A 23,342-nucleotide genomic window follows, 5' to 3' on the forward strand; every position below is an offset into this window, starting at 1 on the left:
TCCAGCACCCTTTCTTAATAAAAACCCTTGAGAAAGTCGGGATAGAAGGAACATACTTAAAGATCATAAAGGCCATTTATGAAAAGCCCACAGCTAACATTATCCTCAACGGGGAAAAACTGAGAGGTTTTTCCCTGAGATCAGGAACACGACAGGGATGCCCACTGTCACCGCTGCTGTTTAATATAGTGCTGGAAGTTCTAGCATCAGCAATCAGACAACAAAAGGAAATCAAAGGCATCAAAATTGGCAAAGATGAAGTCAAGCTTTCGCTTTTTGCAGATGACATGATATTATACATGGAAAATCCGATAGACTCCACCAAAAGTCTGCTAGAACTGATACATGAATTCAGCAAAGTTGCAGGATACAAAATCAATGTACAGAAATCAGTTGCATTCTTATACACTAACAATGAAGCAACAGAAAGACAAATGAAGAAACTGATCCCATTCACAATTGCACCAAGAAGCATAAAATACCTAGGAATAAATCTAACCAAAGATGTAAAAGATCTGTATGCTGAAAACTATAGAAAGCTTATGCAGGTAATTGAAGAAGATATAAAGAAATGGAAAGACATTCCCTGCTCATGGATTGGAAGAATAAATATTGTCAAAATGTCAATACTACCCAAAGCTATATACACATTCAATGCAATCCCAATCAAAATTGCATCAGCATTCTTCTCGAAACTAGAACAAGCAATCCTAAAATTCATATGGAACCACAAAAGGCCCCGAATAGCCAAAGTAATTTTGAAGAAGAAGACCAAAGCAGGAGGCATCACAATCCCAGACTTTAGCCTCTACTACAAAGCTGTCATCATCAAGACAGCATGGTATTGGCATAAAAACAGACACATAGACCAATGGAATAGAATAGAAACCCCAGAACTAGACCCACAAACGTATGGCCAACTCATCTTTGACAAAGCAGGAAAGAACATCCAATGGAAAAAAGACAGTCTCTTTAACAAATGGTGCTGGGAGAACTGGACAGCAACATGCAGAAGGTTGAAACTAGACCACTTTCTCACACCATTCACAAAAATAAACTCAAAATGGATAAAGGACCTGAATGTGAGACAGGAAACCATCAAAACCTTAGAGGAGAAAGCAGGAAAAGACCTCTCTGACCTCAGCCGTAGCAATCTCTTACTCGGCACATCCCCAAAGGCAAGGGAATTAAAAGCAAAAGCGAATTACTGGGACCTTATGAAGATAAAAAGCTTCTGCACAGCAAAGGAAACAACCAACAAAACTAAAAGGCAACCAACGGAATGGGAAAAGATATTTGCAAATGACACATCGGACAAAGGGCTAGTATCCAAAATCTATAAAGAGCTCATCAAACTCCACACCCGAAAAACAAATAACCCAGTGAAGAAATGGGCAGAAAACATGAATAGACACTTCTCTAAAGAAGACATCCGGATGGCCAACAGGCACATGAAAAGATGTTCAACGTCGCTCCTTATCAGGGAAATACAAATCAAAACCACACTCAGATACCACCTCACGCCAGTCAGAGTGGCCAAAATGAAGAAATCAGGAGACTATAGATGCTGGAGAGGATGTGGAGAAACAGGAACCCTCTTGCACTGTTGGTGGGAATGCAAATTGGTGCAGCCGCTCTGGAAAGCAGTGTGGAGGTTCCTCAGAAAATTAAAAATAGACCTACCCTATGACCCAGCAATAGCACTGCTAGGAATTTATCCAAGGGATACAGGAGTACTGATGCATAGGGGCACCTGTACCCCAATGTTTATAGCGGCACTCTCAACAATAGCCAAATTATGGAAAGAGCCTAAATGTCCATCAACTGATGAATGGATAAAGAAATTGTGGTTTATATACACAATGGAATACTACGTGGCAATGAGAAAAAATGAAATATGGCCTTTTGTAGCAACATGGATGGAACTGGAGAGTGTGATGCTAAGTGAAATAAGCCATACAGAGAAAGACAGATACCATATGGTTTCACTCTTATGTGGATCCTGAGAAACATAACAGAAACCCATGGGGGAGGGGAAGGGAAAAAAAAAAAAAAAAAAAAGAGGTTAGAGTGGGAGAGAGCCAAAGCATTAGAGACTGTTAAAAACTAAGAACAAACTGAGGGTTGATGGGGGGTGGGAGGGAGGGCAGGGTGGGTGATGGGTATTGAGGAGGGCACCTTTTGGGATGAGCACTGGGTGTTGTATGGAAACCAATTTGACAGTAAATTTCATATATTAAAAAATAAAAAAATAAAAAAATAAAAAACAAAAAAAAAACATAAACAGTTGGTTAACACATATTTTGTATGTTATATATATTATATACTGTATGCTCACAATAAACTAGAAAAAAAGAAAAAAAAAAGTAAATGGTGCCTGTTTGTTGCTGATTAATGTTTACCACTAATGCTGAAATGAGTTGAGAATTATTTTTATTTTACATATTGATATATCAGAGTAATATGAATTGATGTCTCAAAAAAACCCACCTGTTACAGAGGATGTGCTAATTGTAACATCATATTTACAAAATCTTTTGGCATGATGAGGGAATCAATAGCTACTTTTTAGTAGCTGATTTCATATCAACCTCCTTGAATCACAGGTAAAGTTATTATAAAGATAGAAAATATCAAGTAAATAAATATTGGCTCCCCAAATTTTTGCAGTTCTTTCAGTAAGTTTCTTGGAACATTATATATTTAATATCATGATAGATCACCTTAAAGCTTCATAACTTTAGTTGTTTTCTAAAAAAAAAAAACACTATATATGCTGATAAAAATATATTTAAGGGATATCTTATATCCATATAGAATTTTTCAAATTTGTTTTTCATTAACATATGAAAGAAGCTTATATTATTTGTAGAATATGGTAAAGACATTAACAGCTTACCAAATATCTGTGTGCTCTCATTTACTTCCCAGCCCCTTGTACTTAGGTAATGCCATTTGACTACTTCTAGCAGAAGGATTACAGAGATTGTAAACAGAAATGAGGTGTCATTTCAATACTGGAGCAGTAAAAAGTCCTGCGTGACCTTCCAGCCCTCTCTTTACCTGCCATGGTGACCTGAAAGCAATGTACTCCAAATGGTGTATCTATAAGATGGATGCAACCTGTATCTCTAAGTTACTGTTTACAAGGGACCTGCCTTGGAGAGCTGATGGACTTGCAGTGAAACTTTTGAGAGTAAGAAATAAACTGTTATGTGTTAAGCCACTGAGATTTTGGGTCTTTTTTATTACCACAACTTCACCTAACCTAATCTAATATTGTAGCATTCTAGAATGTCTATTTTGTTATTTACATAAATAACTTACGTCTATCACATCTTTTTTCAACTTGTTTCAGAGGTGATCATTTATGTCATAATGGAAGGAAATGTTATTTTATTTGCATTGGTGTTTAATGACTGAGGAAGAGGATGGTCTAGCACAACATTTTATGGTTATCAACAATGCTGTCTAAAAAGCAAAACTATTTCATTATTCCTCTGAATATAGCCAAAATAATCTTCCAATAAAGCGTTTAGAAGAAAAATTTAAAAGCACTCATGAGTACTTGATAAGGAAGAAGAATGCTATTTTTTAGATGTAAGTATAGATGATATGGTAAAATGATACGAAACTATGTACAGGACAATAGATTAAATAGATTTAGGTGAACATTCAATAGGTAGCCTCCAGATTGAAAACAAAATAATTTACCCTTATGTGAAAAGCACTAAAGTTATTATTAGTGACTCGCTTTATATGACTCATAACAAAGTTAAAAGTAGAACCACCCTATGATTCAGCAATTGCACTACTAGGTATTTACCCAAAGAATACAAAAATACTAATTCAAAGGGGTACATGCACCCTGATGTTTATAGCAGCATTATAACCAATAGCCAAATTGTGGAAAGAGCCCAAATATCCATCAACTGATGGATGGATAAAAAAGATGTGGTATATATGTACAATGGAATACTACTGCACCATAAAAAAGAATGGAATCTTGGGGCACCTGGGTGGCTCAGTCAGTTAAGCATCTGACTCTTGATTTTGGCTCAGGTCATTATCTCACAGTTCCTGAGATCAAGCCCTGATCCTGAGATCAAGCCCTGATCCTGAGATCAAGCCCTGCTTCAGGCTCTGTGTTGACAGGGGGGATCCTGCTTGGAATTCTCCTTCTCCGTCTATCTGTTCCTCCCCCTCTCAAAATAAATAAACTTCTAAAAAAGAATGAAATCTTGTTATTTGCAACAACATGGATGGAGCTAGAGAGTATTATTCTAAGTGAAATAAGTCAGAGAAAGACGAATACCATATGGTTTCATTTATATGTGGAATTTAAGAAACAAAACAAATGAGCAAAGGGAAAAGGGAAGGAGGCAAACCAATACAGTCTCTTCACTATAGAGGACGAACTGTTGGTTACCACAAGGGAGAGGGATGGGGGAGGGGGAAGGGTTAAATAGGTGATGGGAATTAAGGAGTACGCCTGTTGCAATAAGCACAGGGTGGTGTATGGAAGTGTTAAATCACTATATTGTACACCTGAAACTGATATAACACTGTATGTTAACTAACTGGATTTAAAATAAAAACTTAAAAAAAGAGCTTTAGACATAACATTCAGCTAACTTTGACTATGGGAAGAGAAACAATTAGAAAATCAATAAGAAAGTAGATGAGAGAGGAGAAAAATCAATACAATCTAGATTAAGAATGTAATTGTAAGCACAAAAAGAAGAATTTGAAAGATCTCAGGCTGAAGATGACATTAGCTTGGACTTAAGATGAGTGAATAAAATTTGGGTTTCTGGTTTTGCATCTTGGAATAATAGTTCTTTTCTTTATTATAACTTTATCTGAGGAGAAAGTTACACCTTTGAAAGTTGCAAATTGTAATTCTGTAGTCATTTTCTGTTTGATCATATTTATTTTACAAAAAAATATTTGTGATGTAGATTTGTAGCTACTTTATGACTCAGAAAAATTATCATTCAAAAATACCTATGTATTTTTCAACTGAACTGAATTTCCTAATCTTTCCTGAGCTGCAAACAGGATATGTTCTTTCTTCAAATGGCTCAATCACTTTTACTTGTTTCTTTCATAACACTTACCTTAATCTACCTTGTATTATATAAGTATATAATCTATATACTTATAGACTCTGGTTGTTAAAAACACGGGCCTTTGGCTAAGCACTAGGTTGAAATTCTCACTCTTCCATTTCTTGATACGTGACCCTTAGTTCATTTCTTTGTGTCTCAATTTCCTTAGGTACAAACTCAAAATTAATAGTGTATATCTCTAGGATTGTTATGAGAATAAGACATAATAACATTTAAAGCATTTAACACAATTTCTGGCATATAGTAAATTCTCAGTAAATGTTATTTCTCCTTTTTCCTCCTATCATCATTATCATCATCATCATCACCACCACCACCACCATCATCATTAGTATAGTTATTTTTAATATATCACCCCCCTTCTCCTTAAAGTTAGAGGCTGTTTCATCTTTTATCTTTTGCAATCATGGTACACAGTATATTGCATATCACAGATTCCTCATTATTTTACTTGAGTTAGCTGGTTAGGTCCTGGGAGATAGGAGAATATGAGTGAATGCAGTGCAACACTATGTACAGTTGACCCTTGAACCACTTGGGGGTTTAGTGGTGCCAACCACTGTGCAGTGAAAAATTTGTGTACAACTTTTGACTCCCCCAAAACTTAACTACTAATAGCCTACTGTTGACCAGAAGCCTTACTGATAACATAGTCAATTAACATATATTTTTATGTTGGGGCACCTGGGTGGCTCAATCAGTTGAGCAACTGACTTCGGCTCAAGTCATGATCTCACGGTTTGTGAGTTTGAGCCTCACATCAGGCTCTGTGCTGATAGCTCAGAGACTGAAGCCTGCTTCAGATTCCGTGTACCCCTCTCTTTCTGCCCCTCTCCCGCTTATACTCTGTCTCTCTCTCTCTCTCTCTCCCACAAATAAACATTATTTTTAAAAAAAAACATATTTTATATGTATTCTTACAATAAAGTAAAAGATGTTAGTAAGAAAATCATAAGGAAAATACATTTACCCAGCCCTGTACTGTATTTAACAAGGAAAATCTGTGTGTAAGCATACCTGTTCAGTTCAAACCCATGCTGTTCAAGGGTCAACTGTCTCATTTTTTAGAAGACTTTATTGAGATATACTTCACCTTTGTAAAATATACAATTCAATGTCTTTAGTATACACACTGATATATGCAATCACAACTACAATAAATGTTAGGACATTTTAATCACCTCAAAAAGAAACTCCGTATCCTGTCCTCCCTACTACCCCCAGCCTCTCTAACTTACCCCACCAAAAGAAGCAACTACTGACATATTTTCTGTCTCTATAGATCACCCTGTTCTGAAATTTTCATATAAATGGTACTATACAATATATGGTCTTTTGTGGCTGGTTTCTTTATTGGAACATAGTATTTTCAAGGTACATTCATTTTGTAGCATGTATAAAGAATTTTTATGCCAAGATAAGATAAAAGAAAATCTAGTACATCCTACCAAGTTTCGGCTAGAACCAACCAGGAGAAACACCACCTTTCATAGATATTTTTGGCACCATTAATATGCCTTGCACTACTTTAAAAATCCTGATGATGTGGCAGATTATTTGAAGGATATTTCCTGGATGTAAAAATGTTCAAAGGATTCATAAGAGGAAATTGGATCAATTTTTGCAATGGAAGTTGATAACAATGATACAATATTAGTATGTTTTTGTGCTCATAAACTTGGCAAGAATAGAAGTGTTTTGAGGAGAGTCTGGATTGGTAATAGTCCCTCCAATAAGCTACTTTTCTATGGTAATATTTCCTCCAATAAGCTACTTTCCTAAATGGTATAATCAAGAACACTATATGGTATTTTCAGAACTTTTCCCAGAAGATGTTTACTAAAATTAAATGGTTATCATTATTAGTAATGTTGCCATTATAAATGATCTAATTGCTAGTTATTTTTGCACCTTGTTGCCCATCTGGGGGAAGTAAATCTCTTATTTTTCTCTTGAATTTGAGCTGAAATGTGGTTTATAAAATTACTTTATATACTACAAAATGGTCACTCATTCTGTCTTACTGAGAAATCAGAATGCTATAGCTCTATGGAAATTTACAAAAATATAAATAGAAACCAACTTATCAACCTTTAAAATAACTACTTGTATCACTTGAAATGGTTATAGGAAGTCATCAAATATTTAAATGGACTTCATTTTTCAATAAATCTTCACCAGATATTTTTAGTAATACTATCTAAGACTAGCTAATCAAAATATGACCTTGTATAAGCCAGGTTTTCTCCACACAAGGAGAAAAACCTGGATAGTTGGAGTCTCTGCATTTGGTTTCTGCATCCTACTGAGTTATAGTCACACAGACTATGAGGTTAGAGTTCCCATCATTCAGACTATCACCTGATAGTTTGACTCCAATGGAATTGCTTCAAAGAGCTTTTTTTTTTCCATGGATGGCCTAATCATTCATTAGAAACTCACTTTGGTTCCATATTTTAATATTCTGTTTTATTAAAGTGTGGAATGAATAACAGTTGTATACCAACATTGAAATTAATTTGGCTCTGTTCTCAGCCAAATGTATTTAGAACAGCTTGAGAAGGATACGTATTATCTCTGTTTTAAATGTCTGGTAGAAGTCCCCTGGGAAGCCATCTGGTCCTGGACTCTTATTTGCTGGGAGATGTTTGATAACTGATTCAATTTCTTCGCTGGTTGTGGGTCTGTTTAAGCTTTCTATTTCTTCCTGTTTGAGTTTTGGGAGTGTGTGGGTGTTTAGGAATTTGTCCATTTCTTCCAGGTTGTCCAGTTTGTTGGCATATAATTTTTCATAGCATTCCCTGAGAATTGCTTGTATTTCTGAGGGATTGGTTGTAATAATTACATTTTCATTCATGATTTTATCTATTTGGGTCATCTCCCTTTTCTTTTTGAGAAGCCTGGCTAGAGGTTTATCAATTTTGTTTATTTTTTTCAAAAACCCAATTCTTGGTTTCATTGATCTTCTCTACAGTTTTTTTTTTTTTTTTTTAGATTCTATATTGTTTATTTCTGCTCTGATCTTTATTACTTCTCTTCTGCTTATGGGTTTGGAGTGTCTTTGTTCTTATGCTTCTCTTTCCTTTAGGTGTGCTGTTAGATTTTGTATTTGGGATTTTTCTTGTTTCTTTAGATAGGCCTGGATTGCAATGTAATTTCCTCTCAGGATTGCCTTTGCTGCATCCCAAAGCATTTGGATTGTTATATTTTCATTTTCATTTGTTTCCATGTATTTTTAAATTTCTTCTATAATTTCCTGGTTGACCCATTCCTTCTTTAGTAGGGTGTTCTTTAACCTCCATGCTTTTGGAGGTTTTCCACACTTTTTCCTATGGTTGATTTCAAGTTTCATAGCATTGTGGTTTGCAAATGTGCATGGTATGATCTCAATTCTTGTATACTTATGAAAGGCTGTTTTGTGACCCAGTATGTGATCTATATTGGAGAATGTTCCATGTGCATTCGAGAAGAAAGTATATTCTGTTGTATTGGGATTCAGAGTTCTAAATATATCTGTCCAGTCCATCTGATCCAATGTATCATTCAGGGCCATTGTTTCTTTATTGATCCTGTGTCTACATGATCTATCCATTGTTATAAGTGGAGTATTAAAGTCCCTGCAATGACCACATTCTTATCAATAAGGTTGCTTATGTTTGTGATTAATTGTTTTATAAATTTGGGGGCTCCTGTATTTAGCACATAGACATTTATACTTGTTAGCTCTTCCTGATGGACAGACCCTGCAATTATTATATAATGCCCTTCTTCATCTCTTGTTACAGCCTTTACTTTAAAGTCTAGTTTGTCTGATATAAGTATGGCTACTCCAGCTTTCTTTTGAGTTCCAGTAACATGATAGATAGTTCTCCATCCCCTCACTTTCAATCTGAAGGTGTCCTCAGGTCTAAAATGAGTCTCTTGTAGACAGCAAATAGATGGGTCTTGTTTTTTTATCCATTCTGAGACCCTATGTCTTTTGGCTGGAGTATTTAGTGCATTTACATTCAGTGTTATTATTGAAAGATATGGATTTAGAGTCATTGTGATGTCTGTAGGTTTCATGCTTGTAGTGATGTCTCCGGTACTTTGTGGTCCTTGCAACATTTCACTCACAGAGTTCCCCTTAGGATCTCTTGTAGGGCTGGTTTAGTGGTGATGAATTCCTTCAGTTTTTGTTTGTTTGGGAAGACCTTTATCTCTCCTTCAATTCTGAATGAGAGACTTGCTGGATAAAAGATTCTCGGCTGCATATTTTTTCTGCACATTGAAGATTTCCTGCCATTCCTTTCTGGCCTGCCAAGTTTCAGTAGATAGGTCTGCTACTATTCTTATGTGTCTACCTTTGAGCCTGTTTATCCCTAGCTACTTTCAGAATTTTCTCTTTTTCCTTGTATTTTGCCAGTTTCACTATATGTTGTGCAGAAGATTGATTCAAGTTATGTCTAAAGGGAATTCTCTGTGCCTCTTGGATTTCAATACATTTTTCCTTCCCCAGATCATGGAAGTTCTCAGCTATGATTTGTTCAAGTACACCTTCAGCCCCTTTCTCTCTCTCTTCTTCTGGAATTCCTATGATATGGATATTGTTCCATTTGATTGCTCACTTAGTTCTTTAATTCTCCCCTCATACTCCTGTATTTTTTTTAGCTCTCTTTTCCTCAGCTTCCTCTTTTTCCATAATTTTATCTTCTAATTCACCTATTCTCTCCTCTGCCTCTTCAATCCATGCTATGGCCACCTCCATTTTATTTTGCACCTCATTTACAGCATTTTTTTTAGCTCCTCATGACTATTTCTTAGTCCCTTGATTTCTGTAGCAATAGATTCTTTGCTGTCCTCTATGCTTTTTTTCAAGCCCAGCATTAATTTTATGACTATTATTCTAAATTCTTGTTCCATTATATTGCTTAAATTGGTTTTGATCAATTCGTTAGCTGTCTCTACTTCCTGGAGTTTCTTTTGAGGAGAATTCCCCCATTTTGTCATTTTGGGTAGTCACTGCAGTAGCTCCAAACTGCAGGGAATTCCCCTGTGCTGTCCGGAGTAACTTTTGTTGGTGGGAGGGGCAGCAGTCAGACCAGATGTCTGCCCCCAGCTCACAGCTGGGGCCACAGTCAGTCTGCTTTGTACCTTATCTTCCCCTCTCCCAGGAGCAGGACTTACTGTGGAGTGGTGTGTTCCCTATCTGGGCTACTTGCACACTGCCAGGCTTGTGGTGCTGCTTCGATGGGATCTGGCCAAGGCCGTATTAGCTGGAGTGGATCCCAAAGGTGCACAGGGGTGGGAGGGCAGGCTTAGCTCCCTTTGTCATAGGTGGTCCCCTGAGGGAGGGACCCTGCAGCACCAGAGGGAGGCAGGCCTATTGGAGGGATGGATCCATAGAAGCACAGTGTTGGGCATTTGTGTGGTGCAAGCAAGTTTGTTGAGGGGAACTGGTTCCCTTTGGAATTTTGGCCTCTTCTGTTGGCTCTTGTCTATGCTTGGATCCAGAGAGTCCACTCTGCTAGTCTTCTGGCAGTTTTATGGGTTATTTAGGCAGATGTGGGTGGAATCTAAGTGATCAGCAGGACGAGGTGAGTCCAGCATCCTCCAACACTGCCATCTTCCAAGATCTCTCAAGCTCTGTTCCTTAAATCTCCCCTCATGATGTGCTGCTCTTTAGACCATTTCTTCTTAGCATAAACCTGTGGGCTTTTCTTTAACTTTTCTTCTTTTCTTGTCCTTGACAATCTACACACACACACACACACACACACCACAATTTATTTACTCTGTTGGACTCCACTGTTTTCTAGGTTTGTTTTCCATACTCATTGCACAAGTGCTGATAACACTGACTCCATCTTTGGCCCTCCATCTTGTTCATGCCTGTGCAATGACTTCACTTAGGGCTATTTTCCCAGGCCTCATGGAGGTTAATATATGTCTTGAGTGGAATGCACTAAGTCTTGTTCTAATCCCTAAAAAGCTCCATTTCAGATAACTAGTAGAGTTGACTGGCACACAGAAGACCCAACTTAAGATAACTAGGAGAGATGACTGGCACATAGAAAGCCCCACTTTATATAACTACTAGACATTCCCTGGTGCACAGATTGCACTGCTTTAGATATTTGCCCTGTGACCACACCACCATGTCTCCCACTCCATAAAAGCTGAGGTTAAGGCCCAGACTCAATGTAAAATGGGTCAGAGAATGGTTCTGTACCTCCTGAATCATATATCTTCCTTCCAGATCCATCCTGTCAGCAAGTTATCCTGAATAAAGTTGTGTATTGAATAGCTTGCTTCATTTTTCAGTCTTAAAGTATCTTCTCTGTTGGAGGGGGTGTACATTATATATATTTTTTAACATTTATTTATTTTTGAGAAAAAGAGAGAGAGAGAGAGACAGAGCATGAGCAGGGGATGTGCAGAGAGAGAGGGAGACATGTAATCTGAAGCAGACACCAGGCTCCAAATTGTCAGCATAGAGCCTGACATGAGGCTCGAACCCATTGGAGCAGACTCCAGGCTCTGAGCCGTCAGCACAGAACCTGACATGGGGCTCAAACCCACGAACTGCAAGATCATGACCTGAGCCAAAGTTTGATGCTCAACTGACTGAGCCACCCAGGTGCCCCTGGAGGGTACATTACTGACTCTCCTCTGCCTTCTAATAATTGGTGAACCAGCCAGAAGACCAACAATGAAACAAGCAAAGGTAAAGGGGATATGCTGAAGGAAAGCCCATTGTCCATCGGGGAAATCCCAAATTGGCTAGCCACACTGTGCGGGGAAATTTGGCCATGTCTTTTGAGCATTTTGGAGCAGTGCATGAATAGGGGGATGCCCTAGAAATGCCCAAGGGGTTGTTGGATATCCTATCCAAAAAGGTGGGGAGAAATGGAGAAGGGAAAGTGACCAAGCTATTGTGGCAATAGCTTGGCCATTGATCTAAACATTTTGAGATGCCATGGAAAGAGAATTATGAGTAAAGAGAAAATTGGAACAGAACAGGGAGGAATACTTAGAGATTGTGGCATGTGGCAAAGCAGGGATCTATGGGTATGAACTGACTCACATCGAAGTGAAAACTATTGTATCTCAGGAGAGTTGTGTCCCTGAGGCATAAGATCCCTAGAATGATGACTCCTCTGATGAGGAAGACATTATAATATAGGAGGAAAATGATTTTCAGGCATATCCTTTGAGTCAAACAAAGACCAAGTTCATCTTGGAGTCAAGAGATGGCCAAGAGGAAGTTCCCACCATTTAGAAGATGACTATGAGGGAATATTCTGCCACTGAATTGGTGTAGCTAGCCAGCTACTTTGAGAAGGGAGGCTGAGAGGTGGTGGCAGATTGGATGTTGCAACTATGGGATTCTGGGAGAGATGGTATTATGTTAAATGGGTTTGAGATGTTAGAAATGGCCTCAGTCACTACTCAGTCTACCCTGCAGCTGATATTATGTGCCACAGGCATGAGCAAGAAATGCAGGTCCTCAGCTAATTTGATTGTCTGGATAAATGCTAGCCTTGAGATAACTGGACCTAGCCAAGAATTTCAGGTGCTCAGCTAATTTGACTGGAGCATTAAGATAGCATTAAGATAACCTGGTCTTTCTGTAACTTTTTTTCCCCTTACTCTCCCCCATGGTCTTCTGTTAAGTTTCTCAAGATCCACCTATGAGTGAAAACATATGGTATCTGTCTTTCTCTGACTTATTTCACTTATCATAATACCCTCCAGTTCCATTCACATTGCTGCAAATGGCCAGATTTCATTCTTTCTCATTGCTATGTAGTATTCCCTTGTATATATCAACCACATCTTCTTTATCCATCCATCAGTCGATGGACATTTAGGGTCTTTCCATCATTTGGCTATTTTAAGAGACTCTTGGATACTGAGAACAAACTGAGGGCTGATAGGGGGTGGGGAGAGGGAAAGTGTGTGATGGGCATTGAGGAGGGCACTTGTTGGGATGAGCACTGGGTGTTGTATGGAAACCAATTTGTAAATAAATTATATTAAAAAAATAAAAATGAAAAAGTTAAAAAAAGATAATCCGGCCTAACAAAGGGGCTGTTCCCTCCCTTCCATTATGCTGGATCTCAGTGGAAGAACTATAAGAAATTATATGTGAACAGAGAAAGAATTATTTTCCTCTGGTATGAAAGACAATATCTTGCAGTCAGCCCCGTGGGGTACCTAATATAGCCTTTTGGTTAGAAAAAAAACAGGACATCCACTAAGACATATCAGTATGTACTACAGTTTTCTAACACCTTTTTCAGTATTCTATTAAGACTTGAATCCCAAAACCAACTTGCCTTCCCATGGAAGAGGAAAAAATCGACCTTACAGGCATTGCCCTAAGGGTATCTTCATAATCTCCGAATTTGTCACAGGATGGTAGCCAGAGATTTGAGAAAATGGTACTGCCAGAGGAAATGGTGCTTTTAACTTGTGATAACTTATCTTTCCTGTCTCAAACAGTCATGTCTTTACAGGCCTACTTAAAGACAGGAGGATGAGAGGTAAACACCAACAAGATCCAAGTGTTGAGTCAATCAGTAAAGTTCCAGGGCATGATCTGGTCAGGTAAAACAAAAGTGATGCTGGAGGCAGTTACCAATACAAAGAAGCATTCCATAATCCCTGAAATGGTAAAGGAATTACAGGTTTTGTTGGTTTATTAGGTTATGGGAGACCTTTTATTTCCCTTCTAGCACAGATATTAAGACTCTTATATGCCTTGGTTACAAAAGGGAAACTGATGGGATTTGGGCTCTAACCAACATGAGGCTTTCTTAAAGGTAAAAAATGGTAGTGAAACAAGTACAGGCCCTGGGGATATTAATGCTAGATGTAGTTTGCTAATTAGATATAAGCTCATATCCACAAGGGTTTGTCTGGGGCTTGTGGCAATCTCAAAATAGGAAACAAATCCCATTATGATTCTGGTCTCAATTATGGAAGAGATCAGAAGCCAGGTATAGTCCAATCAGGAAACAACTATTAGCTGCATAATCTTGCACTGCAACAGATGGAAGGACTGACTGCCAACATGCCCATGATGATATGAATCATTTTGCTGGTAGGAGGGTATATTAAGGACATATTCAGCAAGCCTAAGAGTGTACCCAGGTAATCACCTTAAAGAAATGGCATGCAAAAAAAAAAAGAAAGAAAGAAAGAAAGAAAGAAAGAAAGAAAGAAAGAAAGAAAGAAATGGCATGCTTACACAGCAGAAGAGAAATTACAACATCAGCCTACTGTCTCATGAACTACACTCATTACTAAGGCAAGTTACTTATGTTGACAAAGCCCAACTTCCAGAAGTTGCCGGCATTATGCCTCCCCTCACCCAAGCAAAGAAAGAGGTAGTCTTACCTCCAGCAGGCACATGGTACACTGACAGCAGTTGCCAGGAAAACCCACCTATTTGGCATTCCTATCCTATACAACTGGATTCTTATGCACTTTGGTTTGAGTAGGCAAAATTGAGAGCAGTATGGATTTTGTTGATGAATGAACCCATGCCCATTAATTTGGCTACTGACAGCTGGGGAGTGTGGAAAGGGTTAGCAACATGCATGCTCCAGTGGCACAATGAAGCCTGGTCTATATTAAATAGACCCCTGTGGAGAGTGGAACTATGTGAAGATAATTGGGAATTGGGATGTATGACCTAAACCCAATTCAGGCATCTAATTCTGGCATGTGTCTGCTCAACTCCACATCCACAATACCAGGAAATCATTAGGCAGAAGTTCTAGTCCAGGCATGAGCCCTTCTGCTGGAGGAAATGCTGAGACTGACTGATGCAGCAGAATTGATCCACTGTAAATCAAGACACCACTGTCCCAAAATGACTCGGGAAATAGTAAAAAGACAACATCGGCTTTTAAAATATTCCAATCTACAAGCACTGACAAAAACTGACCACAGTGCTGCCTCAGGCAATGGTCACTGTACCACACTCCAGGACACACTGGGCAGACTACATAGCCTGTTTCTTGCTGGCTAAAAGATTACACAGGCCCATTGCCAGTATCTAAAGGGAGCAAACATGTGCTGACCTGTGTGGATACTTCCACAGACTTGTATAAGCCTTTGCCTGTAGAAAAGCCAATCAGGCTACAACTATAAAGATATTAATGGACCCTGGAAGATAGCCAAGTAGGGGGATCATAAGATCACGTCATCCCACAGATACACCTAGAAAAGAGCCACATCAGTGTCACTAACCCAGAAAATGAACTGAACACTGGCAGAACAGACCGTCCACAGTTATTAGTAGAAAAGAAGCCACATTAAAAATGGGAGGAAGGGCAGAGTCCCAGTCTAGAACCAAACTACCAGTGAGGATAATCACAAATGGGAGGGACACTACAAATACAAAGAAGGGAAAGGAACATACTCCACACCATGCACCAGAGATATAGGGGACCTGCACTAGTAAGATGAGTTCTCATGAAATTTGACTTTGAAAACCAGAGGGCCTTACCTTATAATAAGTGGGGCTTAATGCTGGGAACTTTAAAAGTCAGTGGGCTTGACTCTGGAGGAGCTGGATGTTGACTAGAAACTTAGTCCCTGCCATTAAAAATACAGCATGAAAAACAACCCTGCCAAGATACAGCATAGAAGCAGCAATTTGAACAGCTCCTGGGGTATATGGAATAAGATTTATGTACTACTCTGAGAAAATTCATGAGAGGGACAGGAATCTTTAGGAGGCTTCTCCAAAAACAAAAAAGGTGGTTGGCGCCATTCCATTCCCCCTTCAGACTAGATAGTCAGACACCTGTGGGAACCACCAGGAACACTCTCAACATAGCTTGCTAACACTGTGTCCACCACACCCATGTTCTCCTGTGGACTTCCCCATCCAACCTGCCCCATTCCCTGGGACTCTCTCCAGAGCAGCTCCAGCCAGGCCTTATCTTGCAAGCAGCCACAGTAGGGACTGGCATATACATTGCTAACACTACACACCACAACCCTGTTTTCTCCTGTTTACTGTCCCATCCAACTTGCCCCACTTGGCAGGAGTCCCACAAAAGTGGTGCTTGACACATTTTATTCTGCAAGCAGCTCCAACAAGTGACAAATACCACTCCAAAGGGATTCCTGCCCTGTGGAAAGGGGAAAATAACCACAAATAACAGTTCCACTACAGCCAAGCAGTGGGCCAGGGATAAACATCTACTCTGACTGCCAGTCTTGCCCACCAACAAAAACCTGATAGGGGATATTACAAGGAGAAATCCTTGTAGTTTTGGGTCACTGCGAATACAGCAGACAGACTGGGGGCAGATATCTACTTTGGCTTAAGGCCCTGACCACCAAAGAAAGCCCCTCAGGGAACAACATTGGGAGAAAGCCCTACAGTTTGGTGCAAATGCAGTTCCAGCAAATGGACGGAGGACAGGTATCTGGTCTGACCCAACTGTAAGAACAAGGAGGCCCCAGACATGCCCTTTAACAGCACAGGGGCCAAATACTACCCATTAAAGTCGAAGAGGACCATTTTAGTCAACAGGACTGAAGGCAAAGATGACTCTGTGAAAACGATCAAGTGCACACAACACACATAGGAGATAGTCCTGAAGTGCAAGGTTGTGGTGAAGAGGAGATACTTTACTACAAGACACTATAGGAACTCTTTTTCATAAGGCCACTACTTTAAGATCAAAAGACATAGCTGGCTTTCTGAATATATAGAAACAAACACAGAGATTTAAACAAACTGAGGAGACAGAGCAATATGCCCCAAATAAAATAATAGGACAAAATCATAGCAAAAGAGCTAAATGAAATGGATATAAGCAATATTCCTGATAGAGAATTCTAAATAATGATCATAAAGATACTTTCTGTACTTGAGAAAAGAGTGGAGGACCTCAGACATTCAAAAAAGGTATAGAAAACATTAAAAAGAAACCATCAAAGATGAGAACTAAATAACTGAAATTAAAAATACACCAGAGGGAACAAATAGTAGACTAGAGGAAATGGAAGAATGGATCAGCAAGCTAGAAGACAGGGTAATGAAAAGCAACCAAGCAGAACAGTGAAAAGAAAACAAAAAAAAAATAGTAAAAATTGGGAATAGGTTAAGAGAACTCAATGACATCTTTAAGCATAATAACATTCATATTTTGGGATCCCAGAAGAAGAGAGATAAAAGTGAACAGAAAATTTATTTGAAGAAATAATAGCTGGGGCCCCTGGGTGGCCCAGTTGGTTGAGCATCCCACTTCAGCTCACTTAATCTCACAGTTTGTGAGTTCGAGCCCAGCATCAGGCTCTGTGCTGACAGCTGAGAGCCTGGAGTCTGCTTTAGATTCTGTGTCTCCCTATCTCTCTGCTCCTCCCCCATTCATTCTCTCTTTCTCTCTCTCTAATAAATAAACATTAAAAATTAAAATAAGTAAACTTTTAAAAAAAGAAAGAAAGAAAGAATAGCTAAAAACTTCCTTAGTCTGGAGCAGGAAACAGACATCCAGATCCAGGAGGCACAGAAAGCCCCCAACAAAATCAAACTAAGGAGGTCCACAGGAAAACACATAATGAATTGCAGAAAGTAGTGATAAAGAGAAAAATTTTAAAGCAAGAAGGCAAAATAAAATGTTACACGAAGGAAACCCCATAGTTATCAGCTGATTTTTCATCAGAAACTGCAGGACAAAGTGGGTGGTGTGATATATTCAAAGTGTTTAAAGCAAAAAAACCTGCAGCCAAGAATCCTCTATCAAACAAGGCTATCAGTCAGACTAGGAGAGATAGTTTCCCAGACCAATAAAAGTTTAAGGATTAATCACAAATTATCAGCCTTACAAGAAATGTTACAGGGAATTCCTTGAGTGGAGAGAAAAGGCCATAATCAAGAGTAAAAACAATTAGGGAAAGAGAAAGTTCACAGGTACAACCAATATAATAAAACTTGTAGATTAATCACATAAAACCAGAAAGAAATAAAAACACAAAAGCAGTAAAATCAATTATATCTAGAAAGATCAGTCAAGGGATTCACAAAATAAAAAGATATGTAGTTTGACATCATATACATAAAACATGGGAGGAGGAGTAAAAATGTATTGCTTTTAGAATGGGTTCAAACTTAAGTGACTCTCAATCTAATATAGACTGCTGTATGCACTCCAATCAAGTGGGATATATTCCAGGGATGAAAAAGTGGTTCAATATTAGCAAATCAATCAAAGTGATACATCTCATTAACAAGAGAAAGTATAAAAAATATGACCATTTCAATAGATGCATAAAAAGCTTTTAACAAAGTGCAAAATCCATTCATGACAAAACTTACAACAAAGTTGAAAGACAACAGCAAAGAAAGCCCAAAGCCAGCAGAAGAAGAGAAATAATAAACATTAGACCAGAAATAAACAATATACAATCTAAAAATACAGTAGAGCAGATCAATGAAACTAAGAGCTGATTTTTTGAAAGAATAAAGGAAATATTGATAAATCCATAGCCACACTCCTCAAAAAGAAGAGAGAGGACCCAAGTAGATAAAATCACAAATGAAAGTGGATAAATCACAACCAATACCACAGAAATACAAATAATTATTAAAGAATATTATTAAAATTATATGCCAAAAAACTGGCTAATCTGGAAGAAATGTACAAATTGCTAGACACTCACACACTATCAAAACTGAAACAGGAAGAATTAGAAAATTTGACCAGACCATAACCAGCGAAGAAACGGAATTGGTTATCGAAAAATCTCCCAACAAATAAGAGTCCTGGGCCATATGTCTTCAAGGGGAATTCTATCAGACATTTAAAGAAGAGTTAATACCTATTCTTCTCAAAATCTTCCCAAAAAAATAGAAGTGGAAGGAAAACTTCCAGATTCTTTCTATGAAGCCAGCATTCCTTTGATTCCCAAACCAAAGACCCCACTAAAATGGAGAATTATAGACCAATATCCCTGATGAACATGGATAGAAAACTCCTCAGCAAGATACTAGCAAATCAAATACAACAGTATATTAAAAGACTTATTCAACATGATCAAATGAAATTCATTCCTGGGCTGTAGGGATGGTCCAATATTCACAAATCAATCTACATGATACATACATCACATTAATAGAAGAAAGGGTAAGAACCATATGATCCTGTCAATAGATGCAGAAAAAGCATTTGACAAAATACAGCATTCTTTCTTAATAAAAACCCTAAAGAAAGTCAGTATTGAAAGATACCATAACATCATAAAAGCTATATGAAATTCCCACAGCTAATATAATCCTCAATGGGAAAGAAACTGACAGCTTTGCCCCTGAGATCAGGAACATAACAGGGATGTCCACTCTCACTACTGTTGTTTATGGTAGTGTTGGAACTCCTACTGTCAGCAATCAGACAACAAAACAAAATAAAAGGGACCCAAACTGGTGAAGAAGAAGTCAAACCTTCACTCTTTACAGATGGCATGATACTCTACATGGAAAATCTGAAAGATTCCATAAAAAAAAAAAAAACTGCTGGAACTGATACATGAATTCAGCAAAGTTGCAGAATGTAAAATCAATGCACAGAAATCGGTTGCATTTCTATATGCCAATAATGAAGCAACTCAAAGAGATATTAGGGAATCAATCCCATTTACAGTTGTGTCAAAAACCATAAAATATCTAAGAATAAACCTAACCAAAGAGGTAAAAGATCTGTACACTGAAAACTTATGAAGGCAATTGAAGAAGACGCAAAGAAATGGAAAAACATTTTGTGCTTATGGATTGGAAATACAAATAGTGTTAAAATGTCTATACTACCCAAAGCAATCTATACGTTCAATGCAATCCCAATCAAAATACCACCAGCATTCTTCACAGAGCTAGAACAATCATAAAATTTGTATGGAAACACAAGAGACCCTTAATATCCAGGGTAATGTTGAAAAAGAAAGCCAAAGCTGGAGGCATCACAATCCCAAAATTTAGCCTTTATTACAAAGCTATAATCATCAAGACAGTATGGTATTGGCACAGAAACAGACCCATAGACTAATGGAATAGAATAGAAAACCCAAAAATGGACCCACAAGTATATGGCCAATTAATCTTTGACAAAGTAGGAAAGAGTACCCAAAGTGGGGGAAAAAGCAGTCTCTTTAGCAAATGGTGCTGGGAAAACTGGAGAGCAACACGCAGAAGAATGAAGCTGGGCCACATTCTTACACCATACAAAAAATAAATTCGAAATAGATGAAAAATCTCAATTTGAAACAGGAAACCATCAAAATCAAACAGGATAAACAAAGCAGTAACCTCTTCGACCTTGGCAGAAGCAAATTCTTACTTGACATATCTCTAGAAGCAAGGGAAATAAAAGCAAAAATGAACTATTGGGACCTCATGAAGATAAAAAGCTTCTGTACAACAAAGTAAACAATCCCAACAAAACTAAAATGCAACCGACAGAATGGGAGAAGATATTTGCAATGACATATAAGATAAAGGGTTAGTATCAAAAATCTATTAAAAAAAAAACCTTACCAAACTCAATACACCAAAAAACAAATAATCCAAGGAAGAAATGGGCAGAAGACACGAATAGACACTTATCCAAAGAAGACATCCAGATGGCAAACAGACACATGAAAAGATGCTCAACATCATTCATCATCAGGTAAATACAAATCAAAACCACACTGAGATACCACCTCATAGTGGTCAGAGTGGCTAAAATGACAGCTCAGGAAACAACAGATGTTGGTTAGGATGTGGAGACAGGGGAACCCTCTTGCACTATTGGTTGGAATGCAAACTAGTGCAGCCACTCTGGAGAATAGTATGGAGGTTCCTCAAAAAATTAAAAATAGAACTATCCTACCACCCAGCAATTGCATTACTAGAAATTTATCCAAAGGATACAAACATGATGATTCGAGGGGGCACATCCTCCCCAATGTTTATAGCAGCACTATCAACAATAGCCAAATTATGGAAAGAGCGCAAATGTCCATTGACTGATGAGTGGATAAAAAAAGATGTGATACACACACACACACACACACACACACACACACACTCACACACGCACATAATGGAATACTACTCGGTGATGAAAAAGAATGAAATCTTGCCATTTGCAACAATGTGGATGGAACTGGAGGGTATTATGCTAAATGAAATAAGCCAGTCAGAGAAAGACAGATATCATATGTGTGGAAATTAAGAAACTTAACAGATGAACATAGGGAAAGGGAAAGAAAAATAAGATAAAAACAGAAAGGGAGACAAATCATAAAAGACTTTTAAATACAGAGAAGAAACTGAGGTTGATGGGAATGGGGTTTGGAGGTGTGGGGAAAATGGGTGATGGGCATTGAGGAGGGCACTGGTTGGGATGAGCACTGGGTGTTGTATGTAAGTGATGTCCTGAAGCTAAGACTACACTGTATGTTAGCTAACTTAAGAAAAAATAATTAATACATAACAAAATAATAAATAAATAAATAAATAAATAAATAAATAAATAAATACAGTGTAAATGATATGCAGTGGCTTGCTTTATTTTTTCATCTCAAAGCACCTTCTCAGTCTGGTGTATTCATTACTAACCCTCCTCTACCTTCTAACACTCAGTTGCTGAGATATTTATTCTTTTGCTAATTATGCCATAGTAATATAAAATATCCTATTAGTTAATTCATAAGTCTTCTGGTTTCTTACCCACTATTTCCTTACTCTTCTGATTGATACACTAGGACACAACCACTTGGAGTGTTGACACACATAACAAGCAGTTTCTTAACTATGTTCATATCAACAGCAAATATTGCTTCAAAATGTAATCATTTGAAAGAAAAAATCAGTTCTTCTTATATAGCTATATTAACATAAAGAAAAGTTTGTTTTAAATGCAACAAGTTTTGAAGGGTACTTGTTAGAACCATTTGCTAGCTGCTATTGACTGAGACTTGGAATCATAATTTTTTTCTGGCCATTTATTACATCAGCTTCTTAAATGAATGGAAGTAACATTGTTTATCAGATTTTAAAGTAAAAATGATCTAAATTTTCTTTTTAGCTCTCTGAATTTCAGGACTTGGGAGGTGTCAGTTCTAAATGATCTCAGTTCTAAGAATCTATTCAGTTTGACAATTATTTGGCAAGAAGAACACCGTGCAGGAAAGAAGATTTTGCCGAAATGAGAGAAGCAGTTCTTAAGGAGAATTCACATAATCAGACAATGACTTCTGTTGTGTGCCAAATATACAGACCTAAGGGGATATAGAAGGAGTCTAAAAATTTCACATTCATGCTTTCTTTGCATTCTTCCACGTCAAACCGCAAACTCTAAGTTATACACAGAGACATTATACACAGACACAAAGCTGACTTAGAGACACAAAATGGATGGCAAATGCATCTTAAAATAGGACCTGGGGAACAAATAAATATAGAGGAAAGAAAGACCTTAGTCAAAGAAGGTATATCTGAAATATTTAAGGGTGACTGATACCAAATTTACAGAAACCTTGGATCAAATTCCTCTCTTTCTGAGACTGAGTTAAGTGCATTATTAAAACTCTCCATGGACACTTAAAACATTAAGGCAGACATAAGAGGGAGTGGGGTAGGGTGTGAAGGCAGGACTACTCTTGGATAAGAAAGTAACTGATACCTTATCCAAGGACTATTTCAATACATGGCCTGATTAAAATTTCAGTATTCAACACATCTTTGCAAGACATTGAAGACTCCTGTTAAATGCACCAGCCATAAATGAGTAGAAATTATTGATTCACCAAGCAAATATTTATTCAGTATCCACTATGCACTCAGTACTGTACCTGGTTTAGTTGGTGCAATGGTGAAAAAAATAACTGGGTCTCTGTCTTCAAAGAATTTCTAGTTTGGTAGGGGAAATGGACAAGTAGATATACCATTAAAGTGCAAGGTAAACAGTATTGGTAGGTGTGATGAGCTAAGCACAGATAGCTATAGGATCACAGAGGAGGGCCACCTAACTCAAAATGGGAGCTGGGTCAAGTAATGTCTGTGCTGAGACAAATAACATAGATAAGGTTAAAATAGTGATCAGGGGGTAGCTACATCAAGAAATTACAGACGGGGGGAATTTTCAGTAGAAGATTTTGCTAAAGAAATATTTATTATGTGCCAGTAACAGACAAAATATGGACAGCAATACATGAAGTTGTATG

Source organism: Panthera tigris, chromosome X (assembly GCF_018350195.1).
Source record: "Panthera tigris isolate Pti1 chromosome X, P.tigris_Pti1_mat1.1, whole genome shotgun sequence".
NCBI lineage: Eukaryota > Metazoa > Chordata > Mammalia > Carnivora > Felidae > Panthera > Panthera tigris.